This window comes from Vulpes vulpes, chromosome 9 (assembly GCF_048418805.1).
Source record: "Vulpes vulpes isolate BD-2025 chromosome 9, VulVul3, whole genome shotgun sequence".
NCBI classification, from domain to species: domain Eukaryota; kingdom Metazoa; phylum Chordata; class Mammalia; order Carnivora; family Canidae; genus Vulpes; species Vulpes vulpes.
In genome coordinates, this window is record NC_132788.1 from 36,393,891 (window position 1) to 36,417,683 (window position 23,793).

At 37.3% G+C, this 23,793-nt stretch overlaps 1 long non-coding RNA gene across 1 annotated transcript in view; it reads left to right on the plus strand.

Moving 5' to 3' along the window:
- Positions 1 to 325: 325 nt before the first annotated feature.
- The window catches only part of LOC140594057 (uncharacterized), a 29,552-nt gene continuing 6,084 nt past the window's right edge, over positions 326 to 23,793 (plus strand). The window contains exons 1-2 of the long non-coding RNA XR_011994583.1: positions 326 to 584; positions 10,016 to 10,067. This is a non-coding gene — a long non-coding RNA (uncharacterized lncRNA). The remainder of the gene's footprint in view (positions 585 to 10,015; positions 10,068 to 23,793) is intronic.

Sequence of the window (23,793 nt, forward strand, 5' to 3'; positions counted from 1 at the left end):
GCAGAAAGAGGAGCTAGAGTAAGGGAAAGAGCAAGGGATTTAATCAGCAAAGCAAAAGCTTCTCAGGGACACAGGGAGGCTACTGCTAATGTCTCAACAGCCAGAATTTTAACCCAGAACCCATCGCAGTTAGGATGTGGCTTTGAAGGAAGGGAGCTGTGAATGGAAGTTGGGTGTGACGGATGTCTCCCTAAGGCCCCCATGATCCCACCTCCTTCTGCTCATACCTATGTGCAGGTCTTTTCTTTTAGGGTGTGTTATACCTAGAGCCTCACATCTAATGGGAAGACTATAGCACGAGGAAAGACATGTCACTTCCAAGATTAGGTTTCATGGAGCTGACTTCTGTCTTGCTTCTCTTGCGTTCTCTTGCTCTCCATTTGGATTGCTTGACTTGGAGTGTCCAGTTGCCACATGGTGAGGGAAGCTTGGACAAGGCCCACAGGAGTGAGCATGAGCATGGACCTAGAACATGTGAGGGGCCAAGACAGGACCTTCCAACCCCAGTGGAGCCCCAGGATGACTGCAGTGCTGGCCGACAGCTTGACTGCCTTCTCCTGAAAAGATGTGAGCCAGACACTCAGGTCAGCCACATTTGATGCCTGCATACAAAAGCTGTTTACCATTTTAAGTGGCTACCTCCTAAGCTGAAGTGCTACTTAGCACTAGATAATGAATACCTTGGTTCAATCAATTAGCCACGTCAGTGACACCTATGTGTGATAATATTAACAACAACAAGGAAAAAACCCCCAAACTTCTTGATGAGAAGCTTATTGAGGGTATCTTGAAAGCTGAAGTAAATTAAGTACACAAACCCTCCCTACCTTCAAAGATAGTTATCTCTTCAAAGGATACTTGATTAATATGGCATCATATGAATTTTCATGGAGATAATGCTGCTATCACCTAGTAGAAATGCTTCTTTAAATGTTTCATAGGCATGTTATCTACTTCTCATGCCAACCATCCATGTTCAGATTTTGATTTCTGTATGTATAAGTCTCTGAGTCTTCAGGACACCTTTCACAGGCAGAAATTACTCTGACCATCTTCTGGTTGTGAGATTTTTGTAATGATATGTGATACCTTTCTTTTTTAGCACGGTTTAGTTTTCTAACATCCCAGTGACTGCTGTTCTTTTTAAAATTAATTAGTTATTTTTATTTGAGTGTAGTAAAACAGAATGTTACATTACTTTAAGGTGTACAACAGTGTTGTACTCCTCATGTTACAGATGCTGCTTCAGCCTCAGAATTCTATGTATTTCAATTTCTTTCAAAGTTCTCTATGGTATAGACCAATCTTAAATATCAAAAGTAGGTTCATTTTTCTCCAATATACATGGAGCAGGCTGATAACCTTCTTCTGTCTAAATATGCTCTCTCATTCTTGCTTTTGGGCCTTTGATCTTTTTATACCATCATGTAAATTTTCCCTGCACCCCCCCCCCACACTCCCAACCATGAATAGAAAAATTAACATTATTCAAAATAAAAAAAATGTTCCAGAACTCAACAAATTTTTTTAAATCTTAGTTCCAGAAATATTTACTCAGTCCTACAGCATACCAGACATTTAGCACCTACAGCGTATCCTACAAATTATAACAACTTATATAACAAACTTTAGCAATGACAAAGCCATTATTCTATCCACTGTACAAATGAAAACAGTATAGAGGTTAAATAAAATGCCTAAAATCACAGTGAGTAAGCAAAGATTGGAACTCAGGTGGTCTGAATCCCAAATCCTTGCTCTTCCCTCAAAACAATACTTCCTCCTTTTAGATATGGAGATGTGTTAATACCTTCCTCAAAATAAACCAAAATTGAGAATTAATTACCTCTGTCCTTTCCTTTTAATCCTTGAGCAAATCCTTTGCACTTAGGATCAAAAGTAGTTGCAATGATTCTCTTGTTGGACTTCTGCCTTTGTTACTTTAAGAACCTTTTATTATTGGCTTCAGAGTCCCTTGTAAGGTGCTCCTTGAATTAATCTTTGGCATACCTAATTTCTAGTTTGAATTTGGCATTTTAGCCTGTGTGGGTTTCACTGTTTACACTTGGGTAATTTTTTTTTCTTCTAAAATCATCAGCCTTTTTGTTAATTGAAATCTTAAACTAACGCATCCTCATCTCATCAGTGATTTCCTGTCAGCATCTCTTTTGCATGCTCTAGAAGAATCTAATAATATTAAGTATTATTTAAATAGAATCTTATTAATGCTTAGAAAAGGCTATTCAAAAATTATAAGAGAACCAGGCTTGAGTTGTGTCAATCTGAAATCTGAATTGCATGGCTTTCTTACTGCAGAGGAAGCCACTGAATTGTAATAAACAGGATGACCAGTTTGGTTGAGATGTGTGTCTTTGTGCCTAGACACAATGTCAGTCTCATTATGTACTGCATCTCATTAATTGAGAAAGGAGAAAGTTAAGGGAATGCCATATTTTCAAGTAGGCCATGGGAGCTGATGCTAGGGAAACGGAATAGAAACATTTCATTTCTCCAGAATTGGATTAAGTGAATATTAAGAAATTTGACTATTATATTACCCAAACACCTTGAAATTTTCATTCTGAGATGCTTGGCAAGCAGAGGCTCAGAAAAGGCAAAGCGCTGAGAAGGATTCTGACAAAGCCCTAAGCTAGTCAAGTGGATACTGCAAAGCACAAAGCACTTTGAGGGAGCTCCAGGGAAATGTGTGGTAATATGACATTAAGAAAGCATTACAGCTCCATTTTGTTTACATTGAAATATACTTTTAAAAATTAATTGACTGGGCGCCTGAATGGCTCAGTCAGTTAAGTGTTTGCCTTTGGCTCAGGTCATGATCCAAGGGTCCTGGAATCAGCCCAGCCTTGGGCTCCCTGCTCAGCAGAGAGCCTGCTTTCCCCTCTCCCACTCTCCCTGCTTGTGCTCTCTCTCTCTCTCTCTCTCATAAATAAATAAAATCTTTAAAAGAATTAATTGACAATTATCCCAAGGAAGGGATGGAGTTGAGGGTTATAAAGAGAATTAAAGTTAATTGAGGGCCTACCGTGAGCAGTCAATACATAATGCACATTACCAAGACAAAGTATGAGGTACTTATGAAGCTGGAGGGCGCAGGTTGCCTGGGTAGACATGTGGCTGCAACCTATAGCAGCCACACAAACATGAGTGAGTCTCTGAACCCTTCTTCATCATAGTTTCCTCATCTGTAAAAGGGAATAATAATAGACCATGCCTAATCAGGCTATCACAAAGATCAAATGAGTTAATAAGTGTAAGGTCTTGAAAGTAGTTCCCAACACAGAGTACTCAACAAAATTAGCTATTATTGACGATTGTTGCACCATTTAATCCTTCCTTGAACATCACCATGTAGGTATTACTATACATGAAAAAACTCAAACTTAACTGATGGTTTAGAGATTTCAGCCACGATTTGTCTGATGCCAGAGCTCACATGTTTATTTACATAAAGTCTGTGGAAAACACTTTGACACTTGTAAAGCAAATTTAAATATTACAAATGAAAAATTGTTTTCATCTGATTAAGTGACTAGGAAGTGAATTTTCCTAAATATCTCAAGAAGTTGTCAAGTCAAAGATTAGCCCAAAGATTGATGAAATAGAAACCCAAAAGATTAGCCTGTGTTGATAAAGAAATGCAGTCTTTAGTTCAACAGAATTCAGGTGCATTGAGCTTAACATTCTCTGAATGTGTGTTGGGAAATGAGAGTTGCAAACTTACATCTATAAAGTGATAGCAATACATCATGGAAGCCAATTAAAATTCAATAATTTCCTCTCCATTTCTGAATATACCAATCTAGACATTTTTGCCCTTATAGGCTTTGATTTCAAGATGATGTGGAGATAGACAGAATGGGTTATACACTGGGGTCAGAGTCAGAATCTCAAAGTTCTCAATTACCTGGAATTACTGACTAGATGAAATTAGATGAAAAAGTTGTTCATATTTAGAGTAGAGAATGTGGCTTAGGAGCATATGAAAAGTAGGAGTTGGGATCCCTGGGTGGCGCAGCGGTTTGGCGCCTGCCTTTGGCCCAGGGCGCGATCCTGGAGACCGGGGATCGAATCCCACGTCGGGCTCCCGGTGCATGGAGCCTGCTTCTCCCTCTGCCTGTGCCTCTGCCTCTCTCTCTCTCTCTCTGTGTGACTATCATAAATAAATAAATTAATTAAAAAAAAAAAAGTAGGAGTTCTCAGCAAACACAGGGTCAGCACAAAGTCATCACAAAATCTGATAAGGAAGCAGAGCCTCTGTCATACCTTAGATTGGCCACATATTATCTCTAAATTTCCTTTTTCACAAAGTGGCTAGGAATAAGCTTTATAATAATGAGATTCTAAACATGGAAAATCAATCTACTTCAGGTGCTGAAATACCAAGCCATTGTGGATTAATGGTGGGGCACAAGCATAACAGACTCTTTGAGTTAGAAGCAATCTTAAATACCTTTTGCTTCAGCTCTCTACCTGTGCTTTTACCTATTTTTTTTTCTGACCTCATTTTGAGGTTTCTATAAAACACAAACACACACACACACAAACAAACAAAAACCCCTTTGCTCTTTAGCAGTAGAAAACTTACCATTACACACAGTAAAGTTATAGTTTCCAGGTGACTTAATGGCTACAAAATGCTTTCTTAGATTGAGCAAAATCTATATTCAATAGCAAAATCTATATTCAATAGCTTCATTTATCCTTCTTTTTTCAATCCACCGAAGGCACATTCAATTTCTAATGCCTCTTTCAGATTTAGCCATGATATGTTCCCTAAAATTTTTCTTCAGGCTGATCATTCTTATTCTTTCAAAACTTTCTTTCTTCACAGGTCATCTGGTTTTGAAACCTTAAAAAAAATGGCCACTATTCACTTTCCATCTTGTTGGCATACCTTTTAAAGCCTATTTTTTCAGAGCTGAATACAATTCTCCAGAATGACCTCCACTGATAAGGTCAGAGCAACCTATGGATGTCACTGTAAAATATGTTGCTTAAGACCTTGAGGATTGTTTGACCACTAGAAAATATTGACTCTTGTCAAATTTATTGGTAATTTCAATCCCTTAAGTTTTTTTTTATGATTAATCTTGTCTCCATGCTCCTGTATGTGTAAAATTTGTTTTATTCTCATCTACATCCTTCCTTTCTTCTTTCCTTCTTTCCTCCCTCCCTCCCTCCTTCCCTCCTTCCTTTTTTCTATTTCTTTTTTGCTGAAGCTGAGTGCTGGTCAGTATTTATCTCTATTATATTCCATCTGGTTCAATTTAACTCCTTTCTCCATACTGCTAAGATAATTTGGGATTCTGTTTCTGATATCTTTTCCATTTGTTATTCTTATCTGTAATTTGCAAGTTTGATTATGTGTTTCTTACAGAAGAGCGAACTATCACAGGCTGCTGACTCACTTCTTTGAGTCTAGCCCAGCATGCAGTAGGTACAGGTGAGAGGGAACCCAATGGTTCTGCCAAGTAACAATAGAAACTTGACAATAACGAAGCCCTGGTATGAGAGGGATAAAAATCAGCCCAAAGTAGTTTTCACTGAGGCAAAATAGTTTCAGCAGGCACATTTTCAATTTCTCTGGGTAGACTGCTGCCTACCCATCAGCACCATAAAATGGAAAGGACAGCTGGGGAGAAGACCGGTGTCAGAGCGTACAGGAGTGCTATCAGGCTCGGGCTAATTCATAATTCTATGCAATTTCCTCCACCCTCACCCCTCTACTCCCTGTGGGCTGGGCAACTATGGATGCTAAAGAGATGGTGCTGAAATAGAGTGGAGTCAGCATGAACATTTAGGTCGAAACACAGGAGGCTCTCCTTCCTGGAGAATTCCTTCCTTCTCAAAGTCATCAGAAGTGCATCGGCTGGAGCCTGAATTTATCTCCTTCCTCCAGGTACACATTACCTTAAGAGATGCCTAACACCCTCAGGAAATACATGCTCACAGGAGATAATAATGAAATAGTTTAGGATTAAAATCTCTGTAAAAAAAGACAACAAATAGAACAAACTTAGTTATTAAGCAGAATTAAGAAATCAGAAAGAACAAGAACAGAAACTAAGGATAATGAGTACCTTAAAAGAGATAAGAGATTATATGAGGAACATGAAGCAAGAATAAAAAAAGAATTAGAAAATGAGTCATTTAGAGTCACTGAGTATAAACATATAATGGTTGAAATAAAGCACATGGTAGATGAATCAAATGGAAGAATGTGAATAAGGCATAAAAATGAATTAATTGGCTGGGATATTTTGTCAAGGAATCCTTTCAGTAGGCATCACGACGGGACAGAGAAAGGCAAAACATAAAAGGATTGCTAAAAAAAAATGAAGAATAGACATAAAAATGCCATAATATAATAGAGGTCATGAAAGTGAGAAAAAAATGAAATTATAGGAACAGATTATTTCCTACTGTAACAGAAGTCTGGAAGACCTCAAGTTGTAAATACTGTTAGAACGCCGTAAACTAAGAAAAAAACCCACACTTAGATACATTGTAATGAAGTGTGAGACTATCAAAGACAATAAGTAGTTTTTAAAAACTTCCAGAGATAAAAAGCAACACTTGTAGTAGAAAGGAAACAAGGATCAGATTGATATCAAAGTTCTGTGAGAAAGGCAATGTTAAAGTGTTTAAAATGTTAAAAAACTTTAACATCTAATTAGAGTTCTATATTAAATAAACTATCAATTTAAATGCACAGTCTTAGATAAGCAAGGCTTCAGAAATTTTACCAACTCCCCTTTTTGAGAATCTTCCTTGAGGAAACACTTAAAAAAAAAAAAAAAAGTAAGTCCCTGAGGGCACTATTAGATGGGAAGTAAAGTTAAGATTACTGTTAAAATTAAAACAAAAACTGGGATCCCTGGGTGGCGCAGCGGTTTGGCGCCTGCCTTTAGCCCAGGGCGCGATCCTGGAGACCCGGGATCGAATCCCACGTCAGGCTCCCGGTGCATGGAGCCTGCTTCTCCCTCTGCCTGTGTCTCTGCCTCTCTCTCTCTCTCTCTGTGTGTGACTATCATAAATAAATAAAAATTCAAAAAAAAAATTAAAACAAAAACAAAAACCAACGCAATCTTAAAAAAGGGCGGGGCGGGGGGGGGGGGAACCTGGGTGACTCATGGTTGAGCATCTGTCTTGGGATCAGGTGGTGATCCTGGAGTCCCGGGATCGACTCCCACATTGGGCTCCCTACAGGGAGCCAGTTTCTCACTCTGCCTGTGTCTCTCATGAATAAATAAATAAAATCTTTTAAAAAATGCAAAGTTATAATGATTTTTGAAACAATATCAACATGGCTGGGTGAGTAGAAGGAGTGGAAGAGTCAAGTGGGGACTGGAGCTATTATGTTACCACTTCATCAAGGAATGGGGTGGAAGGTGGAGCTTTAGTTATGGAGAAGCCTAAGAAACTGATAGGAGAAAATGAACAAAATATGACAAATAATGAAATAAGAACGAAGATGGCTAAGAATCAAAAGGTAAAAATGTACAGATTGGATAAAAAACAAAATTTAATACTTATACAAAAAACAGTAAGGTTAGAGGGATAGAAAAAGATGATGAGATCAGTACAAAGTAAAGGAAATATATTATATATTAATAAAAAAGCAAACATTTTTAAGAAAGTATAATAAATATGTATATGTGTGCATTAAAAAATTACCTTGGGGAAATAAACAACTGAAAGAACTATGGGGAGAAATAGATGAATCAACAATTAGGAATGGATATATCAATTGGAAAAAATAAACAGGTGGTGGAGTTGAATGCATAATCGATATAAATTAGTTTCATCAAATAGAGAACATACCTTCTCAAACCTCAACAATTTTTAGAGAAACATGTTCATACATAATATAAACTCTGATTGCATAAGTAGGAGAATAAGGAATCAATAACAAAAATAGCTGAGAAATCTCATATGTTGGCAACTTAAGAAAATCTGAATACTTGAGGAAGAAATTGTAAGGGAAATTTCAGGATAGAACAAATAGCACAGCTGTGACACAGGCAGTGCAGTTCTTAGAAGGAGATTTATAGCTTTAAATACATTTTTCCCAGAAAATAAGGAATAATAAAAACACATTCAATCAGCCTACACTCATGTTTTCATTCAAGTCATGGGTGACAATGTTGAAGGGGACTGAACCAAGACCAGGGTCATAAGACTTCAAAGACTTCCCTCTGTTAAATCAATTTATTAATTGATAATCCTGGAGCAGGTATTCCATCATGACACAAAAACATTAAAACTCAGGCAATAGGGGTACCTAGGTGGCTCAGGAGTTGAGCATCTGCCTTTGGCCCAGGTTGTGATCCTGGCTTCTGGGATCGAGTCCCACATTGGGCTCCCTACAGGGAGCCTGCCTCTCCCTCTGCCTATGTCTCTGCCTCTCTCTCTCTATGTCTCTCATGAATAAATAAATAAAATCTTAAAAAAAACTCAAGCAATAATTCTTCTTATGACATAGTAAGGCATCATTGGTATCATTCTGTCAAGTGATCCTTAAATACAGATTTGTGCTATCTATAGCATTTTCTTTTATGTTCCAGGCAATTTTCTTTTCTTTTTTTTTTTAAATAAATTAATTTTTTATTGGTGTTCAATTTACCAACATACAGAATAACACCCAGTGCTCATCCTGTCAAGTGTCCCCCTCGGTGCCCGTCACCCATTCATCCCCGCCCCCTGCCCTCCTCCCCTTCCACCACCCCTAGTTCGTTTCCCAGAGTTAGGAGTCTTTATGTTCTGTCTCCCTTCCTGATATTTCCCACACATTTCTTCTCCCTTCCTTTATATTCCCTTTCACTATTATTTATATTCCCCAAATGAATGAGGACATACACTGTTTGTCCTTCTCCGATTGACTTACTTCACTCAGCATAATACCCTCCAGTTCCATCCACGTTGAAGCAAATGGTGGGTATTTGTCGTTTCTAATGGCTGAGTAATATTCCATTGTATACATAAACCACATCTTCTTTATCCATTCATCTTTCGATGGACACTGAGGCTCCTTCCACAGTTTGGCTATTGTGGACATTGTTGCTAGAAACATCGGGGTGCAGGTGTCCCGGCGTTTCATTGCATCTGAATCTTTGGGGTAAATCCCCAACAGTGCAATTGCTGGGTAGTAGGGCAGGTCTATTTTTAACTCTTTGAGGAACCTCCACACAGTTTTCCAGAGTGGCTGCACCAGTTCACATTCCCACCAACAGTGTAAGAGGGTTCCCTTTTCTCCGCATCCTCTCCAACATTTGTGGTTTCCTGCCTTGTTAATTGTCCCCATTCTCACTGGTGTGAGGTGGTATCTCATTGTGGTTTTGATTTGTATTTCCTTGATAGCAAGTGATGCAGAACATTTTCTCATGTGCATGTTGGCCATGTCTGTGTCTTCCTCTGTGAGATTTCTGTTCATGTCTTTTGCCCATTTCATGATTGGATTGTTTGTTTCTTTGGTGTTGAGTTTAATAAGTTCTTTATAGATTTTGGAAACTAGCCCTTTATCTGATATGTCATTTGCAAATATCTTCTCCCATTCTGTAGGTTGTCTTTTAGTTTTGTTGACTGTATCCTTTGCTGTGCAAAAGCTTCTTATCTTGATGAAGTCCCAATAATTCATTTTTGCTTTTGTTTCTTTTGCCTTCGTGGATGTATCTTGCAAGAAGTTACTGTGGCCAAGTTCAAAAAGGGTGTTGCCTGTGTTCTCCTCTAGGATTTTGATGGAATCTTGTCTCACATTTAGATCTTTCATCCATTTTGAGTTTATCTTTGTGTATGGTGCAAGAGAGTGGTCTAGTTTCATTCTTCTGCATGTGGATGTCCAATTTTCCCAGCACCATTTATTGAAGAGACTGTTTTTCTTTCAATGGATAGTCTTTGCTCTTTTATCGAATATTAGTTGACCAAAGTTCAGGGTCCACTTCTGGGTTCTCTATTCTGTTCCATTGATCTATGTGTCTGTTTTTGTGTGTTCCAGGCAATTTTCAAAATAAAGGAGAAGGAGGAACAAGAAAAGGAGAGGAAAAAAGGTGAGGAGAATTTCTAGGACATGGTTATTTTGAATGCTTCCTGACTCCCAATGAATATCTCTTTATTTTAAAATTATTGAGCATTATTTATTTACTAATTTGTTCAAAGTTTTCCTAAGGTGAATATCAAATTTATCAGCTTCTATAGTTTGTATTACCGACTTTATCTCTCTTTTTGAACATTGCAACTGTTACCCATCCCCAGTCTGGCTTTCCTTATGTTTTCTACAATTTTTCTAAATTTCACAATTGAAAATCTCTGTGGCAGGTAGTAAGGTGCAAGCTAGGAGCTAGGGTGAGAGTCACTGAAAATTAATCACGCTAGACTCCTAAGATGATGATGCCTTTGGATAATTAGTTATGATCATGATAGGAAGAAAATCTGGGAACTATTTTTTTTTTTCTTTCTTGATCCTGAAAGCTCAGTGATCAAGAAAGCAAATGGACAAGATCAAGACAGATGTTGGAAATTTAACCTGTTCAAGTAGAAAATAACTTTTTATTTATTTATTTATTTTTTTTTTTTTAACTTTTTATGTTTAATAAAACATTGTTCTTACTCTGCACATGTGATCATCTATTCCCACCGCTCATTGTCCTGTGTGTTCCCAACCAAGGGATACTTTTCATTCATTTATTGCATGAGCCCATATAAGATTGCTGAATTTTAAACTTTTTATTTTTTTTATAATTTTTTTAAAATTTTTATTTATTTATGATAGTCACAGAGAGAGAGAGAGGCAGAGACACAGGCAGAGGGAGAAGCAGGCTCCATGCACCGGGAGCCCGACGTGGGATTCGATCCCGGGTCTTCAGAATCGCGCCCTGGGCCAAAGGCAGGCGCCAAACTGCTGCGCCACCCAGGGATCCCTAGTTTAAACTTTTTAAAGCTATGAAATGACAATGGTAGTGTAACAGCATGTACAAGGCATTGGGCATCCATCCAGTAGAGAACAAGAACAACAACAAAAAAACAAAACTCTGCTCTTAGGACACTTACCTTGTACACAGACAGGGACAACGCGGTGGAAGAAAATCTCCTAAGCCTAGGAAGTTTAGAGTGAATATATTGTTCAAACCCAGAGGGGAAGTCTGGTTGGCTTAGAGGCTGAGTGTCTGCCTTTGGCCCAAGGTGTGATCCTGGAGTCCCAGGATCGAGTCCCACATTAGGCTCCCTGCATGTGGCTTGCTTCTTTCTCTGCCTGTGTCTCTGCCTCTCTCTGTGTGTATCTCTCATAAATAAATAAAATCTTTAAAAAAACCCAAACAAACCTGGATATTTTTGAGAGTAAGGTTGGGGGCACTACTAATAGTATGTTGGGACAATAGGACTGTTGAGGGTAAACCAGGATGTGTGGTCTCCCAATTTAGGATAGAATAGGTTTGTATAATAAGCCATGACAACAGATGGTACCATTTCTCGGAACCTACATGTGCTAAGCACCCTAACAAGCACTGGGCACATCATTTCTTTTACAGTCCTGTGAGATGGATTATTGAGGCTTTTAGAGGTTCCCAAGTTGTTAGCACAGGAGTGAGATTTGAACCCATTGAAATCCAAAGCCAGTGCTCATAATCAGTGTGCCTCTCATCATGGCTATAAGTGTGTGCCATAAGTCCCCTAAATGAGAGATTCTCTAGAGACTTGAAAGAAGAAGCTTCTGGACATTTAGGGAAACTGATATTTTACAGGATGACTAGTCATCTTCTAAAAGGCATTATACCAAAAGTGATACAAGATGAAAATGTGAATAAGCCCAAGAAGGGATGAAAGCCATGGAGGCTGGGTTGGTGACAAATGACTCTCTGAGGTCAGGGACATTTACAGAGACCGTACAATCTTTTTGTGTCCATGTCATGAACAGTGGCCATGATACCTTTTCATGTAGCTTTGCCACTACCATTAGTCTTAACCCGTATTTTTAATGTTTGCACATTTTTGATAAGCAACCAGTTTCTAAAAGATGTTGACAGACTCAGAGGATTGAAATAATTTCATTACACTACTTTCCAATTGTCCACCTGTCAGCCCTCACATCATTTGTCCAGGGCACTTGCTATGTACTACGAACTCTTTGGGGCTAATGATGTAAAAAGAATTTGAACTTTCAACAGTAAATAATCTGCTAGATAGCAGCAGCTGGCCGGATAGAAACCATCTCTGGTGCCATGAACATCTTCCATCCTGCCAAACATTTTTGTCCTGTGGCATGCCATCCAGAACTCACTTTATATCCTGGAAACGTTCCCTGACTAAGCACTTTTGGTCCCAATATTCTTATCTCTCATGTGGCAAATGTGTTTCTCCTACTAATGTGTGTTTATATGTACATATGTATAAAAATGAGGATTTGGCAAGAAATGGAAATGGACTTATATAGATAGACTGCCTTTGTTAGTGCTAATATTTATCCATCCATCTTGCCTCACTCTGGATTACTGGGACTCTGTATGTAGAGACAATCCCTATCTCAAACTATAAACAACATCTTAGCACTTATTATATAGTGTGATGGATCTAACAGTACCTCAATAAATGCTCCCAGAACATTATGACTTTCCAATCTCTGTTTTGTGGCACTCAACATAGAGTCAACTGAAATAATTTTACTGCATTTGCAATGAAGCACTCAGAAAAAGGGATGAGTTGGAATGCATGTTATGACACAGTTTTATACAGCAAGGTACATGTCACTATAACTTTTCTCTTTGCTAAATTTAAAATGGCCCCAAGAGGTAATTTCACTAGGTCACAAAACTCTTCTTTCTTTTTAAATAAATACAGTTTCTTTTCCAGTAGATAAGAAAGGAAATATATTGGCTTCAGGTTATGTGAGGTGAGGAAATCGGGGGAGGCTATCCTATTTGAAAGGATAAGAATGTGCACAATGAAAATAGTTAGAGAGCCCAGGTTCTGGTTGGCACCACTTTTATCTAGTGTATGATAGCAGGAAACTGGGTGAATTAAAATCTTTTTCGGGTGGATTGGAAAGGTACATTCCCATTACTTCCCTCAGATCATTGGAGGTTCTATTTATTTTCTGGCTTTTTCCACTTGCTACTTATTTCTAGTTTCCAAGTTTTTCCTCCCTAGGTGGTAGTCAGTAACCAAGGAATTCCTTAACTCTGGCAAGTGGAATTATTTTTCAAATTATCAATATCATAATTGTTATTACAACTTTAAAGATATTCCTTTCCAGATACTTTGACTATTACAACAGGGCCCCTCATTGTTAAAACTCGTGACTTTGGGTTTCAATCCCAAATAAGATATTAGGTCAGTTGACTCAGAAGGAGAACTCCACCTGGAGTCTTTAGTGACTGTAGGGGAAATAAGATAGAACAAAAGAAAAAAAATAAAAAAAAAAAACTCAACAAGTCCATAACCATGGAAGAACCCTCCAATGTCTTGTGTTGGTATTTCAATGTAGCATAAAGTTAAGTTATAGTTGTTAAAATCCAATTGCATTGCCGGGTGTGGTTAATACCCTACCTATCTATGAGGTTGGAGAAGTTTCCTTCAGTGGAAAAGTTCCTAATCATATTTAGCTACTCCACCATTCAGCCCTTGAGTAATTATTTTGTAAGCACACACATATCATCATCATCCTCATTTCTCTAGTACTTATTAACTTGTGGCATGACAATAATAATTTGAAAATCTGTGCAGTCTTATGTAATGACTAATCTAGGATCTGAAGATATTTCTAATTAGTATTTTCCATGAACCTTTTAAAAAAGAGAAATTTGACTACTTTCTTTATCCACAACCCTGCAGCTGCATCAATTCCTTTTTTGAGAAGTGAATGTTGAGTTCATTTAGATCTCCTGGAAAAATAGATCTTTCATGGGCAAAGCTAACATCTCATCATTGACATTGCGAAAGCCCATTAAATATCAGATTTCAAGGAAGGAAGTATATTCTTTTGATTGCATATATAAGTGGGAAAACTAATCTTTTTTAAATTAAGATTTATTTATTTATTTTACGGAGAATGAGAGAGAGAAAGAGGGAGAGAGACAGACAGAGGGCACAAGCAGGCAGAGGGAGAGGGACAAGCAGGCTCCCCGCCAAGCAGAAATCCCAATGTAGGGCTCAATCGCAGGACCCTGGGAATCATGACCTGAGCTTAACTGACTGAGCCACCCAGGCACCCTGAGAACTAATCTTATAGAGATTTTAAAAATAATTTTCCTATTTTAGGCATCCCTTGGGACTACATATTCTCTTATATGAGTTCTATATTTAGTATTATTCAAAATATTGCAATAATACAATTTTTCATGTACGTTGGATTAGTGGGTATGGCATTAACTTCACCACTTTGGTAGGTATGGAATAATAAGACCGATTACCCTGAGATATGCCTCATTATTCTAAGTTAGTTGTTTTAAGCATCTTTCCTCCCAGGGAGACTGGGGCTTAGAGTCCTGAAGTCTAGCATACGATTCCCCTACCTGGCCCAGCTCTCTGAAACAGAAGCTGTGTTTGTCTTTTTTGTCATCAGCATGATTTAGTACTGCGACCTCAGTCAAGGTGTGGTCTTGCCAGACAGTAAACATATAAAAAGAATATAACTTCCTTCAGGCAGTAAAAGAGATTAGTTGAAGGAAGTTGGCGGTGACCAGGATAGAGCTGGAGACTGAAATCAAAAAATTTGTTTGCAAAGGTCTAGAAACAATCTACTGTTTTCATTATAAGAGGGCTCAGCATGCAGGTCTATGGTCCTGGGAAAATCATTTTGGGTGCATATGGGGCTCCAGGTTCTCCGTTTTACACCTCATCTGTAGGAGATGCAAAACTTTTCTCCTGATAGGTGAGTAGATTTCCAATTCCTAAAAGGAATTGAATAAGTAAATTAAGAATTGAATAAGTAAATCTACCTTTAGAAATTCATATATTTATCTTGAGTGTAAGGACGATTTGCCACCATTGAGAGAATCTATGTTTCTGGTGTCCAAGTGTATGTAATACTTAAGAGAATTTGATATTCAGAGCATTTGACCAATGTATCTTATGTTGAAAATTTTAAGAGTGTGGTTTAACAATGGATTCTAGACTTGATATTGAAATGCATGAAAGAATAGAACTAAGTTCTAAAGCAGTGGTTATAAATTTCTTATAGGATTTCTAAGTTGAAGGACACTGGGCTGGCTCAGTTGGAAAAGTATGCGACTCTTGCTTTTGAGTTTGAGCCCCACATTGGGTGTAGAAATTGTTAAAGAAATAAAAAATAAATAAATAAACCTGAAAAAAGGTTTGTAAATGGAACTTAAAGCTTATAGAATATTGAGGTTTTGCATTTATAATTTTACAAATTTGCATATTAGTTTTAAAAAAATATAGTGACTATAAATCATGGTCTCTGTAAACAAAAAGCCCCCCTCTAACATCTAAACACTCATGGCGATGCTTTGTGCTGGTGCAGAAATATAAGTCCTGTCTGTTTAGAAAATGCTGCCTTCCTTCTCCTAGCCCTGCCCTGTCATCTTCTTTGGAAGCCTTTCCTGATATACCTGTACCAGGTAGAGCCAACCACTCCCTCCCACAGGTCCAACTTCACCCTGCCTCTAATGACTTAGTTTTTGAACTGTATTATTACAATTATTTATTTCTACTTCTACTACTCATGCTACCCAGAAGTTAAGTATTTATTTATATTCCTACCTCTGCTACCTACCAAAGTTCATGTTTTGTTTTTGTCATTGTGCTAGGCTCTCTAAGGTGTTATACGGACTCTCTGAAACGTTCTAGAGTATTGTTTTACAGCCCAGGGAGCTTCACATTTTAATTCAGGAGCTAAGCCAGCTCTGTATGAAGCAGCCTTGAACAAGTAGTACTGTCTAGTTCCTGGAGGCTTTTATTTGCTAGCTTAGAGTGGGTCCCAGAAATCCATATGTGTGAGGAATCGCCAGAGGATTACAATGTGCAGCCAGGTTGGCTATTGTGGGATTAGAGGACAGAGGTTATAATCGGGGAAATTAGTTTAAAGGCACTAGATTATTTAAAACTGATATTCAAAAGCCTGACTTAGTATAAAGGTAACGAATAGAGCAAGAAAATGATGGTTGTTTTGAGTGCAGAGCTATCACCTGCACTAACAACCTAATTTAGTGCCTCTCCTAATGGGTATCAAGGCCCATGAGTACCTGAACACAGTGGAAACCCTGGCCTCAGTAGAGAAAATGAATGCAAGTCTTCCCTTCTCTGCACTGGGAAAATGTCTAGAAAACTAACAAGGAGCCTGGGGCGAGGGCCAGAAAGCAGCAGATCCTGGAAAGAGCTTGGCTCAGAGAACTGCAAGGATCTTTGTGTCAACCACAGCTCCTTGGATTGTATGGAGTCCCCTTGTTCTCCATGAGACCAAGAGAGAGCTGCACAGGTGGGAATGGGTCCTCACTGTCCGGAGTCAGATGAGGGACCTCAGCAAAGATGGGCAGATTTTTTGCTTTTACATATGTGACTCAAAGGGGGCCTTTACCTTTCATCCCCTGTGAGGATACGGCCTATGCTCCGCCCTCTGTCCTCCACTGAAGCACATTTCTGTCCACACAGAAGTCCCTCTGAATATCAGGGAGGGCAAGATTGGGCAGAAGTAGTGCATTCCAAGCCTAGAGGGGGAAAAAAGTGATGGAAGAGATATTTAAGATAAAATATTAAATTAAAAAGACTGCTTAACTAACTATACCTGAAGACATGATTTCCTAACTAAACAACTGAGGAATTACAGATGAGGTGGTTACACTTGAGACTCTAAGAGCTAGAATCTGGTCAAGTGGACAAAATATCTCAAAACAGAACATAATTATAAAGAGACAGAAATAATGAGGAAAAAAAGAATTTTTGTGGGGAAAACTGTCCACCTTTAAGAATAAAACCTACATCTTTGTGTGGGAAATATTGGGTAGCTTGTTATCAAAAAAACAGAAAATTATGACAGATAACTATTAACAGAATAAAAAAGTTATGGTAAGATTTACAAATTAATTAAAGGAAAAAGAAGAATTCGCAATGATCAAACTAACAAAACCAAGGAAATTTTCTTCTAAAAACTGTAACCATAATTGGAAACAATTACATTTATGGGTGTGTGTATATGTGTATATATATGTACATATATACATATACAAGTATATTAGCCAGTATTGTATATGCAAATAAACTGTATGCTCTCATTAAAGATGACTGTTTGTTGTGTTATAATATATACACACTTACCACTCTTTATAATAATCACACTTAAATGAATACAGAAAACTTGAAAATAAGGGTGAGAATAGAATAATTTAAAAAGGCAATAGAAAACAAAATAAAGGGATGCCTGGGTGGCTCAGTGGTTGAGTGTTTACCTTTGGCTCAGGGCATGATCCCAGAGTCCCGGGATCAAGTCCCACATCAGGCTCCCTGCACGGAGCCTGCTTCTCCCTCTGCCTGTGTCTCTGCCTCTCTATCTCTGTGTCTCTCATGAATAGATAAATAAATCTTTAAAAAAAGAAATCAAAATAAAACTAACAAAACACCTACCAAAACACCCTGAAAAGTAGAAAATGGGAAAGGCAATATATGAATATATAATTAATAGTATTATATTTTCAAATAATGATTTTGCGTCAGATTAAGTATTGATGAGAACAGAGGAATATTAAGTAATCATAAAAGGAAACCATAATAATTTCATACCTCTATGATCAAAAACATAACATCTAAATATACAAAACCAAAACCATGAAGGATTATATATATATATATAAAGGAAATTTTGATATATGTTTTTCAACGATGGGCAGATCCAGCAGACAAACAATAAGCAAGGCTTGGAGTCATTGAATAATATAATCAATAAAGAAAAAATAGATGTGAACACAATCTTACATATTCCAAATAGAAGCTGCAGTTTCTTGGTATGACTTTCACACAGAAAAGTGCTCATGATTTAGCCACGAAGAAAAACTTAATAGATATTTTCAGACCACAAGTCTTTTGAGAAATTACCAAAAACACCTCACTCCTTGAATTTCAGAAAACATTCCCATAAAATCTTTGGCTCAATAGAATAAAAAGGGAAATCTAGGAAGCAATAAGAATAAAACTTTATACCAAATGTGATAGGGCAGGTGCAGCTGACCTCAAAACATCTTATAGCTTAGATTATTTTGTTATTAAGGAATGAATAAATACTAACAATAAAGGACGTAAGGGAAAAAAAAACAAAGAAACTAGAAAGAGAGAATGATCAAAAATCAAAGCTGAATTTAATGGAATAAAAAATGCACAGCAAGGGGCACCTGAGCAGCTCAGTTGGTTAAATGTCTGCCTTTGGCTCAGGTCGTGAAGCCTGGGTCCTGGGATCGAGCCCCGAACTGGGCTCCACAGTCAGCTAGGGGGTCTGCTCCTCCTTCTCACTCTGCCCCTGCTTCCCACTCATGCTCTCTCTCTCTCTCTCAAATAAGTAAATAAAATCTTTTTAAAAATGCACAACAAAAAGTTCCAGATGGGATAATTTAACTCAGAATTTTTTTTCCTGAAAGATCAATAAAATGCAACTTCCAAAGGATCTTGATTCATGAAAAATGAAAGGTCAAAAGCAAAAACTGGACACACTTTGACAGACCATTTGTTATACATTCTCAGTTTGAATAGATGAACTAAAAAGAGGGAACCAAAATGAAGTGTATTTCCTGGCCTAAGAGTTAGTAGATGCTAGACTGAGGGAGGGCATTTAAAATAGGAGATAGAGGAATTCTGCTACTGATGAGCATCCTTCTTAAAGACTTCTTTTTTCATCTTATATATGATAATTTATTGACAAATGCTAAATTTTAAAGTATCTTTAAACTTGAAAAATGGGGGAGCCAATTTATTTGTTTATAGTTATGACATTTGGTATAATAGTTATTGGTGTGCTTCACATTCAAGGTGTTGAATATAACCTGGGAAATCCATGATGGAATGTGATTAATGTCATTCATAACCCACATTTTAATAATTTCCTTTTATTGTGTGTTTACATTTGGAAATATTGCTGTATTGGGAGAGAAGACTAGTATCAATCAAAATAGACAGCTGTAAAATGTTTAGCAGTATGATGAAGGATTACATACATGGATTTCTCCGATTTTAAACAATGGTAACAACATAACTTGAAACTAGATAAATGTGCATCTTAGCACAGTTCAAAGAAGCACTTTGAAGATGTTTCTATGAGAAACAAGAATGACTTTGTGTAATTGGAAATAGAATTTAGGAAAAGAGTTGAAAAGTCTTGATTCCAGTATTTTCCATGCTTTTACACCTCTTTTATGAAATACTCCACAAAGTTGTCATTACATGAGAAAATGAAACAAAAAAAAAATTAAAAAGTTTTTTAAAAAACATAGATATACATACAGTAATAAATTTTTTATCCATAGTATTATGACATTCACCATCTTATTTGATCTTTTTAAAAATACTGGAAGCATAGAGGGTGTACTTTTCCTTGTTGTATACATGAGATCTAAGATTCAAATACAGATCTTCCTCCATTTACAGTGGGGTGTTGTCCCAATAAACTCATCATAAGATGAAGACATTGTAAGTCAAAAAGTGCATATAATACACCTAACGTACCAAACATCATAGATTAGCCGAGTCAACCTTAAGGTTGCTCAGGTTACATTAGTCTATTGTTAGGAAAAATCATTGAATACAAAGCCTGTTGTATAATAAAATGTTGAACAATTCATGTAATGTATGGAAACTGTACTGAAAGCAAAAAACAGAATGGCTATCTGGGGACAGAATGGTTGTCAGTGTGTCAGCTGTTGACCCTTATGGTCGCATGGCTGATTAGGAGCTGCTGCCACCACCCAGTTTTATGAGAGAGCATCGTACTGGCTATTGCTAGCCTTGGAAAAGATCCAAATTTGAAATTCCAGGTATGGTTTCTACTGAATGCATATTGCTTTCACATCATTGTACAGTAAAAAAAAAATGTAAGTTGAACCATTACAAATGAAGGACTGTCTGTAAAATGAGTTGATGAAGATACTTTGGCAAATGGATGGCACCTGAAGATTCTAGACCGCAGTCCCCCCCTGATACAGTGCTCTGCAGGGGAAGGTGGGGAATAAAGGCTGATTTTATTTAATCTCATTCCATCTATTGATCTCTAATCTGTTAGCTTTTAGCATTTTATGTATAAATAGATCTTGGTCATCTTAAGGGCAGGTGAAATAGTCTCCAGAATGATGATTGAGGAGTGTGTGTGTGTGTGTGTGTGTGCGCGCGCTAAAGAGCCTTTTTATATAGCATAGCATAGCTGGGAGAAATCCAAGCCAAATAAAGTGAAAGTTGAAGGTGTAAGGACATGTTTCCTTACTGTTCTGGGCAGTAGCCTCAATTTCCACAGAATGACGTGGGGCCCTTCTCATCTGAGTCATTCGAAACTGCCCTAGACAAAACACTCAGAGTCCCAGCCTAGGCAATAAGCTTGCATTGGCAAGAGTTTGGACTAACCTATTTCTCCAATTCTTATTTTGACATTACAGTGAATATACAATCTTTATTTTAAACACACACACACACACACACACACACACACACAATTGTTACATTATTTTTCCATGTGGCTAAGGAGTCACTGTTCACTACTTTCATCTGGCCTTCATTAATGAGGTAGTTCAATTAGATAAATTACGTGTTGCTAAGTTTCTGATCTTTAAAGCTTCTCTAACTTATGCTTTCTGCATATGTGTTTTGAGGATAAGGATATAGCTTTTCTCCCAAGTATTTCAAGAAGGGGCAAATTTACTTCAAGAGAGATTTTTTTTGAGAAATTTTTATATTAGATATTTTTATATTAGATATTATATTAGATATTTATAATTAGATTAAGTAATTAGATTTTATATTAGATATTTCCAATTCCTAGTTGGATTTCTAGCAGCTCTTAAGGATGGTCACTAAGTTCTTGCTGTCAGATTCACAACTCTATTATTTAAAATTATTTCTTACTTTTGAGATAAAATTCAATTAATCATTTTAAAATGTATGGTTCATTATTATTTTAATGCACAATTCAATGGCACTTAGTGTATTTACAATGTGCAGCCACCAGCTCTCTCTAATACACCCTGGGCGCACTAAACAATAACTTAACTCTTCCTTTCCCCCAACCCTTTGGTTTATGTTCTTATGGATTTGCCTAGTCTGGATATATCATGTGTGATAGATAATTTTATATGTCAATTTCACTGGGCCACAAGGAACCCAGTTATTTACTTAAGCATTATCTTGGGTGTTTCTGTGAGGGTAGTGGATGAGGTTAACATTTAAATTAGTAGAATGTATAAAGCAAATTGCTCTTCCTAATGTGGGTTGGCCTCATCTGATTTGTTGAAGGCCTAAAGAGACCAAAAACTGACTTCTTCCTGTCTGATGGTCTTCGAACTGGGACCTTGACATTTTTCCTCCTTTTGGACTTGAACTGAAACATTAGCTCTTCTTGGACTGGAGCCTAACAGACTTTGGATTGAAATTAAACTTGGCTCTCCTGAGTGTCCAGCTTCCTGATTCATCTGCAAATCTTGCCAGCCTCCAAAATCTCATGAGTCATTTTTTTTTCATAATAGATCTCGTTTTCTGTGTATATCTCCTATTGAAACTGTTTCTCTCGGGAACCCTGATTAATATAACATATAATGGGAATCATATAATGTGAGGCCTTTTGTATCTGGCTTTTTTATTTTTATTTTTTTAAAGATTTTATTTATGTATTTATGAGAGACAGAGAGAGAGAGAGAGAGAGAGAGAGAGAGAGAGAGGCAGAGACATAGGCAGAGGGAGGAGAAGCGGGCTCCATGCAGGAAGCCGGAAGTGGGACTTGATCCCAGTACTCCGGGATCACACCCTGAGCCAAAGGCAGACACTCCACCACTGAGCCACGCAGGCGTCCCAATGTCTAACTTTTTTTACTTAGCATAATGTGTTTGAAGTTCATCTAAGGGTAATATGTATCAGTAGTCTGTTCCTTTTCATAGCTGAATATTATCCCATTGTATGTATTCACCACAATTTATTCATCCATTCATCCATTGAAGAATATTGGGGTTGTTTCAAACTTTTGGCTACTATAAATAATGCTGCTATTTTTGTGTACAATTTTATGTATGGGCATAGGTTTTAATTTCCCTTGGGTATATACCTAAAAGTGGAATTGTTGGGTCATATGTTAACTTTATGTTTAAATGTTTAAATAATCACTAACATGTTTTCCACAGTAGCTGCACAATTTTACATTGTCAGCTGCAATGTGTGAGGGTTCTTATTTCTCCACATCTTTGCCAAAATTGTGATTTTCCATTTTCTTCGTTAAAGTCAACCTAGTGGGGGGGTTGACTGTGGCTCAGTTGGTTAAGCATCTGCCAGATATCCTTGTCTTAGGGCAGATATAGATCTGCCTTCAGCTCAGGTCATGATCCTGAGGTACTGGGATTGAGCCCTGCATCAAGCTCCCTGCTCAGCGAAGAGGCTGCTTCTCCCTTTCCCTCTGCCTCTCTCCCCTGCTCATGCTTTCTCTAGCACTCTTTCTTTCTCACATGCATAAATAAAATCTTTAAAAATAAAAATAAAACCAACCAAGTGGATGTAAAGTGGTATCTCATTGCGGTTTTGATTTGTGTTTCCTTAACAATAAATGATGCTGAATATCTTTTTGTGTGATTGTTGGTTATTTTTAAAGATTCAGTTTTAGATATGTTTATTCAATTCCTTTGCTCCATTAAAAATATTTTATTTATGTATTTGACATAGAAGAGAGCACAACAGGGGGAGCAGCACAGAAAGAAGGAGAGGGAAAATCCGGCTCCCCATTGAGCAAAGATCCTGATGCAGGGCTTGATCCCAAGGCAGACAAGTAACCAACCAAGAAATCCAGACAACTTCCTTTTGCTCCATTTTAAATTATGTTATTTGTTGCTGTGCTGTATGTGTTCTTTATGTATTTTGTATACTAGCCCTGCATCAGATATCTTGCTCGTCAATATTTCCCCTTTCTGTAGATTTCCTTTTCATTTTTATTAATAACATAATTTGTAGCACAGAATTCTTAATTTAATGAAGTCCAGTTTCTCTATTTTCTATTGTTCATGCTTGTGGAGTCATACTAAGAATTAGTTGCCAAATGTGAAGTCATGAAGATATTCTCCTACATTTTCTTCTAAGAGTTTTATAGTTTTAGCTCTTATATTTAAGTCAAAATGGTTTGAGTTAATTTTTGTATCTGGTATTTTCTATATGACAGAGGTCTCACTTCACAGTCTGCTTATAGTTATTCAATTGTCCTAGCACCATCTGTTGAAGGGTGCTTTATCCATTAAGTGATCTTGGCACCATTGTTGAAAATCAGTGGCTATGGGTATTTGCACATTTTACTGAACTCTTAGGTCTATTTATTCTCCATATGTCTGTTCTAATAACAGTACCACATTATTCTGATTACTATAGCTTTATAGTAAGTTTTGAAATTGGAAAGTATGAGTTATATTACTTTATTTTCCTTTTCAAAATTGTTTGGGCTATTTGTGGCCATTTGTGATTCTATATGGATTTGAGAATCAGATTTTCCATTCCTGCAAAGAAGGCCATTGGAATTTTAATAGGGATTGCATTGAATCTATTGATTGCCTTGGACACTATAACTATTTTAGCAATAACTATTGCCATATTAACAATATTAGATCTTCT